This window comes from Notothenia rossii (assembly GCF_949606895.1).
Source record: "Notothenia rossii genome assembly, chromosome: 1".
NCBI classification, from domain to species: domain Eukaryota; kingdom Metazoa; phylum Chordata; class Actinopteri; order Perciformes; family Nototheniidae; genus Notothenia; species Notothenia rossii.
The window spans coordinates 88518215-88538480 of record NC_136912.1 but is presented as its reverse complement, the minus strand read 5'-3'; the positions used below and the strand labels follow the sequence as shown (position 1 = coordinate 88538480).

At 41.1% G+C, this 20266-nt stretch overlaps 1 long non-coding RNA gene across 1 annotated transcript; it reads left to right on the top strand.

Annotated features, from left to right (window-relative positions):
* The first annotated feature begins 2399 nt into the window (after positions 1 to 2399).
* Positions 2400 to 18541, top strand: LOC307022674. Its single transcript, XR_013803476.1, has 5 exons — positions 2400 to 2550; positions 2654 to 2861; positions 3476 to 3534; positions 17730 to 17837; positions 18411 to 18541. It is a non-coding gene; the product is annotated as an uncharacterized lncRNA (long non-coding RNA).
* The last annotated feature ends 1725 nt before the right edge of the window (positions 18542 to 20266 follow it).

The window sequence follows — 20266 nt, the reverse complement described above, 5'->3', positions numbered from 1 at the left end:
CCACCCTACTGCCTAAGTATTTTCTAATAAATTCATCAGTCTGTAGTTCTCACTAGCCTGAGAAACAGGAGTTATAAGAGAGTGGAGTTGGGCGTGACTAACTAGAGCTGAAATTATAAACTACTATGCATATCAATGAGATCTGAGCTACCATGACAACTCCCAATGATCTCAATATTTTCACTGCAAGTATTGTGTTTTTACTCAGGTAGTTTTCACACTTTGCCGGCAGGGAGTACATCAATATTGTACCCAAGCTTTGGATATGTAGAAGTGTGAAATGTAAGTGTTTTCAAAGCAGTGTTTTCAGTGAAACATCCCTTTAATGTGTTTCCCAGAGCGAGGTGATAGCAGAGAGCAGCCACATTGCAGATTAGGGGTTAATTAACTAAACCTCATGGTGTCAATGCACATCTCCTTTCCTCCCCTTTCCTTTCCTTACTTTCCTCTCCTTTCCTCTGGTGCCCAGGGCCACTTCTATAGTTGATGTTGTTTCCAATGACACCAGAGCGACCATCATTAAAAGCCAGCCAGTATAGCCTTCAGCGCAGTAATCCCATCAAAAGGAAACAGGGTAACAACCACTGTCTAATCCCTCATTAGCCTAGCTCCTCCCCTCACACCCCCCCCCTCCACCAAAGCAGCAGTAATTAGCTTAGCACTAACGAGTCGCCAGAGGTAGCAATAGTTCATCTCTGCTGCTACAACTCATGTTAGAGTTCAAAAACGCTGCTGGAACAACGGCATACATCTATGTCTATTACTCAGAATCACATACTCTCCAACCATCCCTATTAATCAAAACTGTAACAGAGTACCATTTCAACTCCAGAAATCATTATAGAGATCAAAAATTAAGTTGCTCTGTTATGAATCCATCTAAAAACTTTCTGAATTATTTAAAACTAGAAAAATCTTTGGGAAAATGTTTGATGTGGTCTTAATTTAAGGAATTGCAAGGAACAGAGAGAAGGGTTCATCTGTTTGTGTGATTTACAAATGTTTGATGTTTTATATAATGAGTAATACAGTCATTTTCAGCCATGGTGTTGGCTGGATTGCTGTGAAATGGTTCAGACATTCATGATGCCCGGAGGACAATTCCTGTTGACGTTATCCTCTAACTTTTTATCTTGACTTTTGTTTTGGCCATCCTAGGACAGAAATTCAATGTATCCAATAATTTGATCGATGATACCTGCAAACAATACAAGCCGTCTCAGTTATACTTGGCATTTGGTGCTAATTAGCAATTATTAGCATGCTACTAGCTAAACTAACGCTGATCAAGGTAAACACTATACCTGCTATACTGTATCCACATTAGCTATTAGCGCACTAGCAATTAGCTAATGTAACAGAAACCTGTTGCATCTTTGCAGATTGCCAGGAGGAAATAACTATAAAAATTGAATAGCTGTTTTTGCTGTATTTGGAATTTCTGTTGAAAGTCCACGCAGTTATTAACTATCACACACACACTCTATGAGAACATACTGTTCAGTGTGTCCCTTGCAGTCAAACACAGAATGGCGCAATAAAGAACAGGTTGGACTTGTAGCGTCCTGAGTTTGACAAATTGTTGGTTAACTTCGGTGCACATCTGATGAGAGTTACTTCACTGCTATTCATGAAAAACTGACAGGCCTGTATTTAAGAGTAAGTCACAACATGTTTGTCTGTGTCGATATGTAGGCCATGAGCATGCATGAATAGAGAGGGGCAGGTTGAGTGACACTTCATACGAGTTAACGGTCATGGAAGTGCAACAAAAGAGTTCAAGTAAAGGTGAAAACAAGAAGGAGGTTTTAATGGTGGGCAATGGCAGGGGTTCAAGACACAATAATTATAATATTTCATGCACATGTATACTGTAGTCATGAGGTTATAACTGGGCCATCTCAGAAAAAAAAAACAATGCTGATTTGGTATGTGCTTATTTTCCAAATGTTGTTGCACAAATAGAATTGTTTTTAAAACGTGTTAAATGTTAATTAGCTGAGTTGTATCCTCTGAGTGATAAATTGTGAAAACGAAGAAAAAAAGCTTAAAAAATAAATATTTTAGCTAAAAAAGTGGTGTTTTAATTTTTTTAATTATGTTAATTTCCAGGTTCATCTTTTTTATTTTTGTGTCTCTACTGTGACATGTTAACATGCTTTAATGTTCAAAAAGGTCTTTATTGTTCTCATACTGCCAATGCTGCATCACGTCTTTTCACCCTCTGTCTGAAATGTTACATAGTGATGTCATTAAGTTACAAAAGTAAACAGAGGAGACAATGGAGGCATTTCAGGCAGGGGGGGGGAGTATGTGTGTGAGGATCTGCAGTACTTCCTCCTTCTTTTTCCCCTGTCTGTGTTTGTTCTGTCTGTTTGTTTGTCTGTGTGTCTGTCTCCCTGGCTGGGCGTGGCTACCTACATTCCGATTCCCGCCAACTCACCTCCTCAGCTGCTGCCCATCTCACTGATTGCCACTACTCACCTGCACCTGCTTAAAACCCTGGTTCCCATCCTCAGACTTCGCCAGTTCTTCGTTTATTCTTCAGTGGTAAACTATCGTCCAGGCCTACTAGTGGTTTTTCCTAGTGACTTTTTGATGCTCCTAGTGAAGGGAGATAATTTCCTAATCCTGCTTGTTTTTCCTGTTCCAGATCCACATACTCCAGCCGCTCTGCCTGCCACGTCCAGCCTCCCCTCCTGGTCAGCCCAGCTCCACGTCTTCCCCCTACGTGTGCTTCGTCAACTCCTTGTCAGTGTCGTGGACAAAATAAAGCCTTTTTGACACTTCACCACAGTCTCAGTTGTAGTGCTTGCATAGCGGGTTCTCATCTCCAGTCACTTCTCGGGAAACCTAACAATGTGAGATAAATATGTTGCAGTATGGATCTTTATTACGTGGTTAGACAATAGCTGTACTTACATACAAAAATGTATATCCAAAGCTTAAATTAGCAATTTCAACTTTGTTGAGAGTTCGCCACAGTAATGTATTTGGCAGAGATTTATTTTAAATTCACACAAAACTGACTAAATTGAGATGTTCTTCTTTCTCTTTGTTTTGTTTTTAATGTCAGAAACATGTAGGGAATATTTGAAATACGTTTATCTAAACGAAGCCTTGACATTTTGAATGGAGAAAGGTCAGAAAAGGTGTAGAAAATGTCACAATACCAGAATTTTTATTCAACTTTTTATTTGTAAAGAATCTCAAGGCAAGTTAAGGCAGTCTTATATTGAACCAATTTAGAAATGACAGCAGTTTAATTTCCTGAATTTTGCAGTTTTTGTTGAATGCTCTGAACATGAACTAACCTTAAAATGGTTTAGCTTCACCTTGGCAGTGTGAGTAAAGCCAACCTTTCACCCTGATGATTTACTTCTTAGGGAACATGCATTAAGAGGTTCACATCGCAATATACTGATAAATCTCTCTTCCTGTCTTCCCTCTCTTTCTGTCTCTTTCACTCTGTCAGGGTGATCGCTGCTGATCTGTTCAATCACCCAGGAGCACTGAGGCAGGACCCTGTAAAAGGTGATTCACTCTAAGTCAGCCCTCCACACACAATTTGCCCTGTTCCCAGAGATGGCAAAGTACACACATACAGATGCTCATGTTTAAAAATGCTCTGGTAAAAGTAAAAGTACTGACTAAACCTCGAGATGTAGTGGTAAAAAGTACCCATAACTAGCAACTGTTTTAAAGAGTAACTGACCTCCCTTTATATTAATAGAACAATAATGTCATTGTTAGCTAATGAATGTTTCCATGCTGAACAACGACAAAGTTTTCATTGGTCCCTCTTCTTTAGAGAAGACCAGGAAATGATGGATACACGGATCGTGTTCAAATCAATAGGCATGCAATGACTCTAAATAATAATGATCACGCCACCAAAAACACATTCCAACTAAAGGAACCAGCCTGTTTGGAAAATGTAACAAGTAGAAAGTACAGGTATTTGTGTTAAAAATGTAAAAGTAAAGTAAAGTCGTCAGAAAAATAAGTAGTGAGAAAAGTACTGATACCAGCAAAATGTACTTAAGTACAGTAACAAAGTATTTGTACACTACTTCCCACCTCTGCCTGCTCCCTTCATCCCGCTTATAGTTCCCCTCCGTCAGCCATTGTTGACGATAACTGCAGCGTGAGATTAAAAAAGAAGTACCTTGAAAACTATTTTTCTAGTCTGCATAGACATGTGTAGTTTGGCTTCCCAATGTAAGTCTTACACAGACACTCCCATTTCTTTTCCTGAAAACTTCTGTTATGCAACTGTCACTTAAACTAGCTTATTCTGGTTTGGTTTCTGAATGAGTTTTCTGTAACTTTTGTGACATTTTGAATTTTTTGGACAGTTTGAAAAGATGTGTCTGCTACCAGTGTCTTGTTTGCATCGACTCCCATTATGTTATTGATGTGATGCCAGATCTGAGAGGTTTCCAAACTTTTGTGAATGTCATTATTACACATGAAGAGTTTGACAGCTACATGTTTAAAGAGGCCGATGAGCCTGTGAGAAAAAAACGTATAAGAAAGATGAGATCAAGCTACATGTTATCTCCGCCTCTCAGTTGACCAAATTGGGATCATGTTTTGGACAAAAAGAAATTAAGAAACACTGTCTTTGTCCAAAAAAGATGGTAAACAATCGCCTCTGGTTCCCTATTGTTTCAGCCACTGACCCGTGAAGGCTGAGAAGTGACTGATGTCTGATTGTATTGTGTTGTGGCCCCTCATCTCCATCCAGTGTGCCCAGGAAATGTAGGGGAAATGGGCAATTATTTCTGATTTATCTACTTGGACAATTCCTGGCATATTGAGTATGGCTCCAGAGTCTAGTTGAGGTTTGTGTCCTCATTATCGATACCCTCCATACTGTTGGATTACTTTATGCTTTGCCAAGACGTCCAGTTTGTTCTTGAGATCCATGGTGCATGACTGATTTTATGAAGCATTTTTTAGCCATGCAAATTAATTCATGGGTGAATAAATCATTAAATGAGGAGAAGCTGGCCTGATTTGGTCTCAGAATTAAACATAATAGATCATCGTAGATCTGATATGACGATGAAGTCCGTCCATTTATTTGTTATTGTTGTACAGGAGGACATAGAGACAGTAAAGCCTAAATATCCCCTGAATCTCTTTAAATATATGGAAAAACTCTCCTTGTGCCAGAGTGCACATGGCACAACAGTCCTTATATAGTGTTTAGGGGTCGGTACAATTGGTTAAATGCCTACAATTCATAATCAAATAAGATTCATCGATGCATCTTGGGTTAGCTTCTAATATTTTTTTGTTTGAGGCTGAAGGTCTGGAGTTCATATGAGGAAATTGCTCTACCTACCTTACCATTAGCCATTTTGGACCACAGGTGCCTGTTTAAAAAGGGAACACACAGCTGGATAGATCATTCTGCCTCACAAACTTTTTTAAATGTGATGCTTCACTAAACTTTTAAAGTTGCAATATTTGATCAGATGCCTAATGACGTCTTGCAATCCTTAAATGCCAGTTTAAAGACATTAATCGGAAATCCAGTGTATGCATTGCGTACTTGTTTCTATCAGTGTGCTACAGCCGTGACAGCTGATGTGTCTTCAGGTAACTTTTGTACAATATGCCAAATACCAATACTTTAAAATAAACGCTGACAAATGATCTTCCATAAACACATTACTTTTAGTTGTTGAGCTGCTATAGCCATACCACTGCTGTACACATTTTGTCATTTTATTTACTTACTAATTACAGTTTTACTAAGACAAACATCAGGTTTTGTCCATCAACATTAAAAGATTATTAACATTTTTTTCACCACTTAATGTATTTGAGTCTATGATAATGATGTATGTACTGTTTATATTCTTTACAATTAGTTTTTTAAGGCATACTGAGTAAAGACACAATTATCAGTGTCACATCTAATTATATATGTTGGCCAATTCTCTCCAAAAAGCCTTAATTATTATATTATATAATCAAATATTCCTAATGCTTCTCCATCCTGCTACTCCCCTGCTCCGCCCATCCCCCATCCCCCACCCCAGCAGTAAATTGACACCGCTTGACACGCAGAGCATGTGTCATACTCTTGCACATGGAGTGGCCCATTCAATTAATTCCCAGGCAAGCAGCTAGTATTCCAGCCAGCCAGGGAGGAAGTCTTCTTCAGGACGAGGCCATGTTGTCTCGGCCAATCACTGACATGCGTGTCTTGTAGCTGCCACTGCGCCTCCATCCTAGCCAACACTGTGGCTCGGATACGCCTCTTTGTTCCAACTAAATCCTCATTAGTCATGCCAAAACTGACAAACACATGCACAAACACTGATCCAAACCGCTCAAATGGTAGTCAGTTACTATAGAACAATGACATAATTACTACAGGACGAGAAATAAAACCAGGCCCCTGTAGAGTTTGTATTTGGAGGTGCCAATGTGTGACACCACCACTCCGACTACATGAGCCCATGGTGCAATGTATAGTGAGTTTTTAATGTCTTAAACACGTTTCCAATTTATAAAACTTTTAAACATCAAAATAAAAGGGAACATCATCCACATAGAGTGATTTGAGTCCAGTTTATTTCCCTAAGCCTTTATTGATATTTACAAAGTAAGACAGAATTACATTATTAAACATTGTAAAGATAACTGTTGACCCTTAATGTTCCCTGACACCCTTGCTTAAAAAAACTACTGTTTTGCAGTTTTTGTGACCCCTAATCTTGTGTTATACTCGAACACATTATCAAGGCTTCAGCGATGGCTGACCTACACTTACTGTAGGTTATGATTCTGTGCGATGGGAATCACTTGTCAAAAGTTAGACGTGGTGGACAAGATTGGGAGGGGAATTAATTGAATATGTGAAATATTCAGATCTAGAATAATGACACCAACATCTGTCTATCAGTGTAATAATGGTCTTTCCTTTCAACCAGATCTTGGCAGTTGTGCAAAATGCTGAATAGTTTATCCACCAGATTATTTTACAATTTTTATTGCTGTTCAGGTTGCAGACTGAGGTCTTTAAAAATCATCTCCGAGGAGTGTCTTAGAAACTTGATCTGCACTGGGTTTCACTGTGTGTGCATATGTTCATTCATAAGTTTAGAAGCAAAGTCGTCACTAGAGGAGTTGTTAATACTTTGAATGTTGTAAAAATAATTCTAAGAGTTGTAACGTCAACCTAAAAATCTGCTAGACTCAGTTGGAACCTCGGCTGAATTGGGAAACAAAAAATGAGTAGGTATTATTCGCAACTCCATCAAATAGAACAAATGAGTCAAGTTTGGTCCAGTAGAGCCATACCATGCAGTAGAAATGTTAGTTAGATTGATATTGAAATATCACATCAATAGATAAGGTCTCTACTTGATGACTGTGTTGTGAAATGTTTTATAATAAATGGTTAAAAATGATGCTGTGTGGCAGGAAAATTGCTGTTTAACTGTTAATGAGTACAATTTGTTGACATTTTATGATTTAGACCTGGCGTGAGTAACTGTTTAGTTGTTGCTCTGGCGTGTTTTTGTTACAGTAATCAGTCAATCACAACTAGCTATAACTAGGCTATGTTCGAACATAGATGATACAAATGGCTGAAGATCCTATTTGACATGTAAATGGGTGTATAAGTTAGGTCATCTTTAAGGGTCCAGTGAATAGAAATATAAACATCCCCATATTTGTCGTGTCTTCCCCCTCTCTATGACGGCCGGCCTTTAACCCCACGTTCCGGTGTGGCTGTTCAGGACAGCTATTAACACTTCTGCCTTGTGACGTGTTTTGAGTGACTTGTTGTATAAACCGTTTTTTTTTAGGCATATCTCAGGCTTTTATATGGACACGATGTTAGCTACTTCAGTACACCTAATGGGGCTTCGTTTAGATGTTTGGCATGTTTGCATTATAAGCTGTCACATAAAAGCAAGTCTATAAAAATTGTTTTTAGGAGGTGATTTAAAAGGTGAGACTGATTGTGCCAGCAAGTTCTTCTGGCAGGTTACTCCAAAGTCTGGGGCCACTGAAAACAAAGTGGTAACCTTTACCTTTCTGCGTGCCCTGCCTAGTGTTAAACACTGTGCACAGGCTCATAGCGAGGTGAAAGGTCTGCAGTAATGCTCGGAGCCATAACTACATGAGTTATCGGTAACATCTTTCAAAAGATTTCAATTAAATGCAGCTATTGCAACAAGTTAAAGACCCTCCTGGAAGATGTCAGAAAGAGATAAGAATAGCTCATATAAAGTGGATAAGAGCAATATTGGTCTTTCATTTCTGGTTTATTTGCATGACACACCAAACAGTGGTCAATTCATATCAATATGTTCGGTGCAATGGTTTTGAATGTATCAGTCCTCTGACTCACCAATGCCTCTAGTTAAAGTATTTTTTTTAAAAGATCCTACGCCAACAAGGACCACGGTGTCTATTGTGCTGCTTAATCATAAATGCGCTGGAGGAGATGCAAGGTGCCATGACACACAGTTATACCCAGACACTCCAACACAAGCAGAGGCAGAAACACAGCGAGCCAAATCTGTTATATTTAAGTCTAGATTTCTGCTTCACGGTGGCGGGGGCTGTTTACAGAGAACGAGACTATGTGTATGTGTGTGCGTTTTTTTGCATTTATAAATGTGCAAATATGTGTGTTCTTTTAAGTCACATCTTTTTTTTTCTGAAATAAATATGCACAGCACATCTACTGTTTGTACTTAGGCAAAATAGATGGCATTGCTGGTGAGCAAAACATCTATCATTTCTGCCTCTGATTAATAGTTGTCCTGGAGATGGCTGCTCTGCAAAGAGAGAGATGGAGAGAAGGAGAGAGAAGGAAGAGATGAATTGTGGGATGAGAGGGAGAGTAAAGGGAGAAAAAAAGGGCGGAAAACAGCAGTGGAAAGCAAATAAGGGAAAATGGTGGAGAGAAAACTCCTCCTGCGCAGGGGTCTTAAACAGTTAAATAGAAAACTGAGCTCAGAGGTTGCTGGATGTCTCCTGTTGTGTTGAAATTCTGTGTTAAAAATGGTTCATGAATAAAGCATGTCAAGAGGATGCTGTCATTATTGGTGAATCACCACACACAGTGAACTTTGTTGTTTGGAGGCTTTCCTTTTCCCCAATTCCCCTTTCCTTCTCCTATAATATCAACATTGAACGTGATAAGTTTAGTCTTGAATTAAATCACAGATCATTTATTAATCTGTTACTATAGTTACTTTAGTGTTATGGTGGTCAATATATTCACTGTGGTCATCATCAATCTGGGAGGCAACCCTCAAAATGGAAATTGTTGGCCAAAGGCTTTCTCACACCATCATCAAGTTCTCCAAAATAAACAGAAAATGGTTTGTCATCGCCTTCAGAAACAAAAATGATGAGCATGTTGGTAGGAAAGTCATAGCAAATATGATTCATATGACTTTTATCCGACCTGACACAACCAGGGGTAAATCTGTGCTTATTTGAAATATAATTAAAAAAAACAACTTATTGAACGTAATGGTAGGATTTGGTCATGTTTAAAAGAAGAACTTGGTTATAGGGCGGTAAAGATCATGCTCAAGGTTAAAGGAGGTTACCTGGGGATGGAAGCGGGATACAAACATCTACTGTGTCGATAACACGCTTTATTGACCCATTATAACAAACAATGTTTACCACTATTACATGGCTCAGTTGAATTCTCAATTCTGATTGGTCAAGACATTCCAGAGGTTGTTAATTCTTGCAAACAGACCGCTGCTAAGAAGAACAGACTGTTGCTAAGGAGGATCAAGTGGCTACGTGCAGACATATCAATCCTTAGAAAGAAGTCCGGACAAATTTAAGTTAGCTGTCGACAAGAAACGCTCGTTTTCTCCATCAGAAAACAACATGGATTACTTTTGGAATATTTATTTTTACATTTGTGTTTTACATTATCCCTGACTTAACTTATATGATTTGATTTGCTGGTGGCAACACATGCATGATGAGTGTTTTTAGGGGTTTGTTTTGCAACTCAAAGGTTATGGTCCTTGGTAAATATCAAGAAAAGTAAATGAGTGTCTCTGTAGCCTAAACTAAGTGGGACCTGAATACAGTGTAAATTTGATAAGCAATTCCTGGATTAGGAAAACCTGGTCGAAGTTCATTTGTGTTGCCAGTGAAAAATACAGGCTTTTTGAGAGTTTATAAATGTAATTTGTGTAAAACAATATTCTTATCAGATTAATATAAATCTTCTTTTGACATCATAAATGTTCACAGTATATTGGTTTAACCTCAGATGTGCCTTCTGCTTCCTGCAGTGTCATAAATGTATCAGTGTTGATGGTGACAGTCATGTATGATCATGTCAACTGGAGTGTAAGCTTCATCGTGGAAATTGTTTGTCATGCAATCCTAAAAATGGAAATGGTTTGCCAAAGGGTTGTGCACACATTCATTCATGATGTCCATCATGTCGGTGTGTGTGTGTGTGTGTGTGTGTGTGTGTGTGTGTGTGTGTGTGTGTGTGTATGTGTGTGTGTGTGTGTGTGTGTGTGTGTGTGTGTGTGTGTGTGTGTGTGTGTGTGTGTGTGTGTGCGTGCGTGTGTGTGTGTGTCAGAGGGCCATCTGCTCTGGTGTTGAGACGGTTAAAGGCAAACAAAGGACACAATGCAAATAATGTAAATAGCTTTCTTCTTGGCTGTCTTTATGACACAAGTCACTGTTATCTGTGTGTGTGTGGGGGGGGGGGTGTGGGGTGTGTGTGTGTGTGTGTGTGTGTGTGTGTTTGTGTGTGTGTGTGTGTGTGTGTGTGTGTGTGTGTGTGTGTGTGTGCCAGTTTACAAGTGTGTGTCTATGTGAAATATGGGTGTATGCTAATAGGAAGCCACATGGATATGTAGGTCACGTCAGCCTATTTTCTGCAAGGCTTACACCCCCTTCCATGTAACACAAACACATGTACTGAAGCACGCAGGCACACATGCAACAAAACCACGCACACCCAAAATCACACATACACACACAAAGACACACACACAGAAATACAGTCATTGCCAAACTCAAAATCCCTCCTCACTTCTTGAAACAGCCGTTTTTAGTTTGAGCCACTTTGAGTAAAGCTGAGGTAGAGGGGAACAGAGTGAGAGGGAGGGATGCTACATTCCTGACACACACATACAGTAAATACACACGTACCATGATGCTTTTTTCACATAACGCAAACAGCCCTGGTGAGCATCTTTTCGAGCCTCCAGCTCGGTGTGAAGCCTGCGGTAGCATTCCCTCAGGCCTCCCATGGCGTTGCCTCTGTTTTGATTTCACTCTTCACAGTGGTGCACAGAGAGAACATCTTAAGTGTGCCATCCCTGCTGCCTTCTTATAGACTTCATTTTTTTTATTTAACAGTGCAGTTTAAAGTATGAGCTAGGTTCATACAGGAGACTCTATCGATGGAGATGTTTAAGAGGGGGAGGAGAAGAGAACCAAACAATACCTCCATCCTACTCTTCTGACAACACAGAAAGCTCTTAATTCATCATCCCACTGAGGCTATTTTGGGAGCTTAAAAAATTAGGCAAACTTCATACGGCAGTGTCTCCTGATCTTCTCTGTGTTTGTTTGTCTCTGCTCATCCCTCCCACCTTCTCTGTCTGCCAGTCAGCTGGTGTAGGTGTTAAAAAAAGTTAAGAACGTCTGTTTACTTTCTGTGTGGTATTATTCATATCATTCGGCCCCCGTGCCGTCCTCCTCCGTACAGGATCACAATCCAGTCTGCCCGCCCACTGCTACAACCCCACCCCCACCCCGATGTATGACACACACCTCCAGCTATCTTGTCAGCCACTGTCCCCTTGGTGACCTCCTCTTTGCATCACACGCAGTTTAGCAAGGTTAGTCAAATGTACACAAAGCGGAGCAAAACGCTGGAACAAATCGCAGAAGACAACACATTATTTTCCCTCGATTGTCCCCAGCAGCCTGTCACTTCTTTTTTATAAATAACAAATGTACCACTTGGCAAATCCATGGCTGTAATTGATTTGAGATGTCATATTTGCAGGTGTTTTAAAATGGAAGGTTAGGTGTTTGGAAAGATCTGACTTGCAAGCAGGAGAAAGTATCAACTTAATAAACAGTTCGTATCATATCTAACAATATCTTTTTTTTAAAATATATATATACTGTCAGTTTCGGCTCATTAAATATCAGTCTTCACGGGATACACCTTTGTTTGTTTGAGGCAACAAAACCAAATGGTAAGGGTTGGGAAAATACCTTTTAGCCCCCAAAATCCTATGGGAGGTACAATCCTTTGACAGGCTGTGTCCATGTGTAAAATGGGTGTAATAAAAGTGTAATTACGGTGTTAAATGGATTTAATATTGGTGTTACATGGTTGTAATATAGCTCTAACAAGAGTTTAACGTGGGTGTAACATGGGTGTAAAAAGGGTGTAATAGGGATGTATTAATGTGTAATATGTCTGTAATAACAGTGTAGTATGGGCGTCATAGTAAAAAGGAATATATTTTCCAAGACATATATACGTGAATGCCGATTTAAGAGTTAGGTTAATATAACTACAAAAGAGTGAAAGTTAAGTGAGCATTTCTCCACGTTTGGGCTAATATAATTACAGAAGGGGGGTTACTCGAGTACCCAAACTATGTGATGAATAAATCGATTCTGAATTCACCTTCTGAAATTGGTATTGGTCTTTATACTTCTTGGTTCACAATCAAGCTATGTGGATTACATACAAATTGTTATTGTGGGAAATATATGATTTATAGTTTATAGTTTCTGGTAGGTATTGCTATGAATAGTGCAGGAGAACAGCAACCTTGAGTTTAGGTACAAATATTAAATTGGATGTAGTGGGAGCTTTTATTTTCTTCTCTGTGTTATGGTATATTTTCATCACTGAAGGCCTGTGTTTTGAAGCTCAGGGAGTGAATGATGTTCATAATGGCACCAGTTCTCTCTTATAGGGCACAGAGACGCAGACAACCGCCTATCCCTGGTGTGACAACCCCCATTACCCGTCTGCTTAAACCCCATCCCCCCTGCACCACGCAACACACACACACACACACACACACACACACACACACACACACACACACACACACACACACACACACACACACACACACACACACACACACACACACACACACACACACACACACACACACACACACACACACACACACACACACACACACACACACACACACACACATACACACATAGATCCTCAGGGCGGTAAGAGGTCACTGTGCTCCATGAAGCCTGGCAGTGGTGTACAAGGGCGTGTGGGAGACATGCAGCAGAGATACACTGTGATGCAGAAAGGATGCACGTGCTAGTGTGGGCACGCATGCTGACAAGCGTGCTCATGAGCATGTTTTGGAATGAAGAATTCAAAAATGTGACAGAGCGGGTGAGGGGGAGGGAAATGAGGGGTGGTATTAGAGATAGAGTGGTTACTAAATGGAGAGTGGGGGGTGTTAGATGAGGAGGAGTGGGTTGGCACGGCATGCTTTTTGCGGGTTCCACCAAGCCATGTTTTTGGCAATGGTGGCTGCCTTCACGCTGATGATGCAATTTCACCGCCTGCCTGCCAGTCACAGGCGGCGCGTGTTCCTCTCCGCTGCCGGGCCGGTCCTTATCGGAGTGTGACCGCGGTTCGCCATGGCCCTCCGGGTCCAGCTTAGAGGATTGTTGTACCACAAAGCCTGTTACAGAAACAGCTAGCTGCCACTCTCACTTCTAACTCACTTTGGGGCTGACTCCATCCCATCGTCATCCTCAGCAGTGCCATGGTAATTTGACTCTGAGGAAGGCAAAGCCAATATACTGTGGTGGTGGGGAAGTAAGAGGATGGTGGGTAATGGCAGCAGAGTGGGAGCGGGCAAAGGATGTAACCACATGTTTCAGTGTGGCTCTGTGGGGTTGGGCCTGGCTGTTTGTGGTTCCCATCTAAAACTAAGCAGGAAGCCGCATTGGAAAAATCCAGAGCAATTCTTCCTCACAGTTATCCCCCAGAATTAAAGAGGATATACTGGTGGAGACATTACAATCAAGTTTGTCTCTCTATCATATCAACCTTAAGACGAAATTCCTCTGGTGAGAGCAATACCAATAGTTTCGCTGCAAGGCCCATCTGAGATCTCTCCCTCTTTAACATACAAAACTTTTTCTGAGAAATCCTCCTTTTCTGTCCTCCTCTCAAACGTCCCCTCCTCCTTCTTCTCCCCGCCGTCCATTCCTTTTCCATGCCTGCAGAGCATGATGGGATCACAGCTGTGGAATATGGTCGTCAACATGGCTCTCTCTTCCCTTACTGTGAGGATAGGGACCCTCTCACACGTAGAAAAATGTGTTGCCTTCCTGTGTGTGTGTGTGTGTGTGTGTGTGTGTGTGTGTGTGTGTGTGTGTGTGTATGTGTGTGTGTGTGTGTGTGTGTGTGTGTGTGTGTGTGTGTGTGTGTGTGTGTGTGTGTGTGTGTGTGTGTGTCGATGTGAGTGTGGGCAGGCGTGTGTGTGTGTGTGTGTGTGTGTGTGTGTGTGTGTGTGTGTGTGTGTGTGTGTGTGTGTGTGTGTGTGTGTGTGTGTGTGTGTGTGTGTGTGTGTGTGTGTGTGTGTGTGTGTGTGTGTGTGTGTGTGTCGATGTGAGTGTGGGCAGGCGTGTGTTCATGCGTGTGTGTGTTTATGCTGCGGTGGGGCTGTGCCACTTCCCACAGAAAGAAAACACATGAGAACATCACCACCACCTCCTTCTCTCTTTCTTTCTCTCTCTCTCACTCAGCCACTGCACTTCTCCCTGTTCTCTCTCGCCCCCTCCCCTCTCTTCTTCTTGTTCTTCTTAAAGGTACAGGGACAGAGTTACCGTGTCAAGAATAAAAGTGGAGGAGGGAGACACAGTTATCACATCACATGCTTATCACATGATGTGAAACAACCACTACCAACACAGTTCAGGTTCAAATTTTGTATGTATACCAAATGTGTTTTGTATGTCAATGCACAGACATCGTGATAACAGCGATCTTAAAGGGGCCCGATTATGCTTTTTGGGGGTTTCCCTTTCCTATAGTCTGTTATATAGGTTGTGTGCATGTTAATGGTCTTCAAAGGCTAACATTGTACCCCAAAGTTCCCTCCAGAGGGAGTGTCTCTCTCACACACTCCTCCCCTGCCTGAATCGTGGTTTACTTCCGTAACAAAGTGACATCACTACATAACTAGCTAGCTCTCCAACACATTGTACGTGATAAGCTAAGGGACGGGACATCTCTAAGAAGCTAACCAATTACAAGAGCCAACACTTAACATGACTCAAATGACATGTATTTGCAATCTGTACACACCTATGGCAAGCCATTTGAATATTTATTCCATATCCTTGATATCAGACGGCAGCTGCCTACACTAGTTGGCTCTTTGATTTCATTTGTTAGATATATGGTTAAAAGAAGCACAACTGGTTAACTAGTGGCATACAATTGTCTGCACCAGTTAACTAGTTCTGCTTCTTGTGTTTAACTAGTTAACATGTCAGAGCTTTTGCAGCGCACTAGTTTAACTTGTAAGACTTTTAGCGTCACTAGTACGGTCAGAGGGTCACTAGTTCATCAAAAAGCTTACAAGTTGGGACTTTGGTGCTACTAGTGCTGCTCCTGGCGTCACTAGTAAGGCTTATGTGCTAAGTAGTCGGACAAGAGTGCCACTAGTTGCTGAAAAAGAGCAACTAGTGTAATGTTTTATTTAACTAGTAAAGCAGAGTGCCAAACTAGTTTGACCATATATCTAACAAGTGAAATCAAAGAGCCAACTAGTGTAGGCAGCTGCCGTCTGATATCAAGGATATGGAATAAATACTCAAATGGCTTGCCATACACACCGTCAAAAATAAAATGCAGTGTCATATGGTAGGAAAAGGTCATTCTTAGATTACGTAGGCATGCCACTTAAACTTGTTAACACATTTTTCATTTCATAATGGCCTAACGAATGATTAGCTCTTAAACTCCAACGTTTCAGTCTCAACGAGGAACACGAAACTTGAGGTGTTTATAAAACAATGACGTGAGCTCAATCACTAAGGTCTGTGTGACAGCAAAGTTTAGTAGACAACTGTTTCTTGTTTATTTCAAATGTCGACTTAGCCTATCACACAGCTGTCCGTATTCATTTGTACAGTATTGTTGATTTGGTCAGATGACGTTGCAGCCATTAAAATAGTGATTTTGTTCAGCTGGGCTGCCCGTCCCAAAGGGGTAAGCTGAAGTAGATTTAGTCATTTTAATGTAGTTCAGGTGTTTCATTGTTGGCAGAGTTAAAAATGACATGGAAACCCTGTGTTATCGCGTATGACAAGCCTTCAGACTTACAGATATGCTACTCACACTGCACTTCCTCGATCATATGTCATTGTCTCATGGTATCTGAAACAACATGACCCCACCAACGCAGCCGCTTGCATTTTTTTTAATGCAGAAGTGTTTTTAATCTGAACCCCTGTTTAAGGCCTCGCTTCTTCTGGATTCATGGTTTTGCTTGATGTGGCATTAGCAGCTGGTAAATCTGAAGAAACAGCATGCACAAGTTGAAAAGAAAGAAGTGAAAATGTAACACAGACTTATTTCACCCATTAAGGCTTTTATGATGTCAACAATCTGAAGAATAGTGTTCTTAAAGTTTGCAATGACTTTACAAATGTTTACGAGGCGGCCCAGAAAGCAATATATAGGAGATGGATTTTATTATTATTGCTTTCATGTGTGGCTGCAGCCTGTATCTGCAGAGGAGGCGCACAAAAGCAACGCGTGCCAAAGCTTTCTTTTCTTTCTTTGTCTCTAATTATGGGAACGATGAAGAGCCCAGTCTTTCTTCATCACAGCAGAGGCTCGCAGTAGCCGCTGGGTGTCATATGGATGAAGCGGAGCAAGGGGGGGTTGGGAGGGTGCTCGAGAATGGCACAGACGAACTTGGTGACCATGTGGAATGACGCAAATCAGAACAGGCAAATAGACAGGAAGGCAGGCGGACAGACTGAACAGCTGGTAGGTTGGCACACAGACAGACAGACTAGCAGACAGACACTTTACCAGACAGACAGGTTCATATTTGGGATAACAGAGTGCTTGAAGTTATGTAAGCAGGGGCTTAAAGACTCAAAAATATTTCAGCTGCAGTAGATGGTCACCAAGACATGTTATTTTATATTACTGTTAAATATAGGCCGCTGCATTGCTCTTGTTCTATACTGGATCAAATTGTTGTCCCCATTCGCTTGGACACATAAACATGGGAAAATAGGCTCCAAGTTCAGAGGAAGTTACATTTTAAGCTGAGCATTATTCAAACTTGTTCGTGGAAGCATGATTTTTGAGACCCTGCTTTCAATTCAGTGACCGAATGACAGCCAAAAATAAATGTTTCACGTTAACAATGGCTGAACGGTCCATTGACTGACTTTCCATTGCAGTTTCCTGTGTAAATCACACACTTACATGCAGACAGGATGATTTGCATCAATGATTTTGCCACATGAGCATGCTCCCCATTGTCTCCCATTCTGTTACATGCACACACATGAACTTCCTGTAACCTGTTGTTGACCCAATCACGGGACACAAAGAAAGTAAGGAGGTATTTGAATAGATTTTCCCATCCCCTTCAGGAATCTAGTCCTCCAAGTTGCTTAAAATTGCCATTTCTCTTCCATAGGTCAAGATATTCGAGAAGGAAGATGGACTGAGAGTGAAAAAGAAGAGAAGAGGCGGATCAAGGGGCCACTGCAAGTCAAGGCTGACTCATAGGGATTGCAGGGCGGAGGTTTCATTGCTGTCTTGTGTTTGGTTGTTTCTGGGTTGTGTTTTTCTTTATACTGGGCCTGTAGAAGCTTCTCCACAACACACACACACACACACACACACACACACACACACACACACACACACACACACACACACACACACACACACACACACACAAACACGCACACACACACACACGCACGCACGCACGCACAGACACGCACGCACGCATGCACGCACGCACGCACAGACACACACACACACACACACACACGCACACACACACACACACACACACACACACACACACACACACACACACACACACACACACACACACACACACACACACACACACACACACACACACACAAACATACACAAGCACATGCGTAAACATAACCTAAACACACATGCATGCTCTGGGGACGCCTCCTGAGGCAGGTGGCGAGAAATGAGCAGAGAAAGGCATCCATTCGCTTGGCGCTGAATTATTCAACCTGTGATTAATTATAATTTGGCCTCACAAAGGCAGGGGCTGGGGGAATTCCTCTGTTGGTCTGAACTTATTGTGTTTTTCCTTCCCGTGCAGGCCGATGTCGGGGCGGAGCAGCGACCTAACAGAGGTACTGAATGCCTGCACGTCTAACGTGGGCCCTCACTGTTGGAACTGTTGCATAACATGAAAGTCTTTAATTTGGTAAAAATGCAACAAGATTTAAACACATTTTCAGGGTAAATAAATGTGGACATTGGGCTTAGTAGTTACTGGATTTGCAAGTTTCATGCTAGTAAGAAAGGCCACAATAAAGAGAAAAAGACAAATGGATAACACCACTATAGCTTTCCTCCTTTTTTCCGCTCTGAAATGTTATCGGTTGCCAATATAAGGACATGTGATCATGTTTTTCTTTTATATTTCTCACATTTCAAATTCCTTCTTTACCCTGAACCGATTGTAAGTGATTACCAGTGAAATGTATACTCCTGCAAGGAGTGGTCTCTATTTCTTGAAATTATAAGTTGTTCGTACACTTCGTACAGTTTGTACTTACTGATTTTTGGCAGTGTAGGGTTGTCTCAAAACAAACACTGTTGTTGTGCGTTAATGTTAAAAAAGTTATTAATTTTTCTCATACTGCCTGTGCTGCAGCACCTCTTTTCACCATCTGTCTGAAACCAGAGCCCAGTCTGCTCTGATTGGTTAGCTGGCTGGCTCTGTTGTGATTGGGCAATCGCTTAGAGATGTCCTGCCCATTAGCCTATCACGCACAATATGTTGGAGCGCTAGCCAATAGAAGCGCGAGTGTTACATGTTACATTACACGGAAGTGAACAAAGGAGTCAATTTCAGGCGTTTCAGGTCCTTTGGGATTTAAGCCTTTGCAGAACATTTACATGCACAATAACCTATACAACAAACAGGAAAGGGAAAACCCCAGAAAGCATAATAGAAAGTTTGGTGAAAGTTAAAGATCACCAGTATGTGCTGTCTTTAGACCCTGTTGACAAATGAATGTGTCTCCCTTTAAATGATCTGATAGCTGGCCATAATTGTTATTACACAGAGCTGGTCACATTCTGTGATTCAGAGCAACCAGTGTACCACCTAACTACAGCTGCTTTGTAATTGGAGTCTGAGGTGTAGGAGTGCCAGGGAAAGTGGGATGCCCTCGGGTCATTTAGGTGTCAGAGTTGAAATGAATAATAATAACCAATCCCCTTTTAGCTAGCAATCAGCTAAACATCTCATCAAGACTGAAGCCCTATGCGAAACGTGAAATGTACAGCAGAGGCTCTCTATGCAGAGCAGCGATTTGGCACTGGTGACTGCTGCTTAAGCCTCCCATGTGTTAACCAAAAACGCCCTTGCTTAACTCCTCACTTCTGTATCCACATCCAAAACAGTACATTATTTTTGTATTTATTCAAAAGCAATAGATCATGTATTTTTGTTACTGAGAAAGCAAATTCTGAAAAGTGAACCTCAGAGCTGTCTGTCGTGTGGGCGGTCTATGAGCAGACTAAATAACTATAATATCAGTAAATTACTGTAAATTAATAAATGCACTAACTATGAACTCAGTCAGTGATCATCATAGGGAAAACACCCACCAATATCAACACAAATCAATAAGGGTTTCAGAGAACCACCTTATTTCTTTTAATGGCTCAGTTAGTTTGATAGTACTCATGATGTATATTGTAAACATTTCTTGAGCAGTTTCAAGAGCCATCTCCTTTTACTGTAAGTAAGGGTTAAGAGTTGATGATATTTTCCCCGTGTCCAATGACCTGTATAGATGACTCAAATCAACATCAGGGCCACGTGTGTTAAGTGAGTACCTTGATATAGAGGTTTAAACGGACAAGTGAGCAGAAAACTATCTGACACTTGTCACAACCCCATATGTCCGGTGGATTGTAAGGATCATAATGGGTCATTAG